Below are 830 nucleotides of genomic sequence, written 5' to 3'. Positions count from 1 at the left end.
TCCGAGGGTGAGGAGCCCAAAGTTGAGTGTCCGGGATGGCTAGCAGACTTAATAGTTGTGCACAGGGCTCGAGTCTGAGTCCAACGCTGCTAAGAGGCCCCTGCGAGGGGACGAATTCTTTTGCCCCGTGGGCAAAATTTTCGACCGTTGCTGTTTGTAGCTTTTTCAGCACCCCATTTTGGCGTTTAGAGTTGCTGTTGATCAAAGATTTGCTGCAAGCTTTCGCTTTTCTGGATCCTTGATTGTTTTGGCGCGGCTTGACCGGAGAAGTGTCTCTGCGGGGCCCTAAGCGCTGGGTGGTGGCATTAAGAGGTAATGATTTTGGTGGCGCTCCCAAGAGGCGCGTTTTCGCGGAGACTGCACCTTGAAGCCAGCTAGCAGTTTTCTAATCTGGCGAGTTTTATGTGACTTGTTTGGCTTTAGTCGCTCTTCATTTGTGTTAGTGTGGGCACTCGATCCGCCAGCGATCAGCATGGCCAACCGGGCGTGCGAAGGATTTTCCGGATGGCTGCGTCTGTCTTCATCATCCTCTTAGTTACACTTCATTTTGCTTGCCATTCGCTCCACTATTTAGGAGGACCTCCACTGCTCACCAGCCGAACTAATCAATATACCTGGGATAGCCGGAAGAAACTCTGCGATGTCCATGGCCTACGTCGACGTGGATAGCTGCAGCTGCCTTCGTCAATATCGAGGCTACACGGCACCAAAACCTACCTCGTCAACCAAACAAAAAGACAAACCAAATTTGCTGCTCCCAGGAGTGGACACCTACAACACATATAAACATACATTTTGACTCCCGGCTCTCCACTATCAACATCCGAGGA

The sequence above is a fragment of the Opisthorchis viverrini genome, assembly GCF_000715545.1.
Source record: "Opisthorchis viverrini unplaced genomic scaffold opera_v5_396, whole genome shotgun sequence".
NCBI classification, from domain to species: Eukaryota; Metazoa; Platyhelminthes; class Trematoda; order Opisthorchiida; family Opisthorchiidae; genus Opisthorchis; species Opisthorchis viverrini.
The sequence above is the reverse complement of the archived record's forward strand: the minus strand, read 5'-3'. Positions refer to the sequence as shown.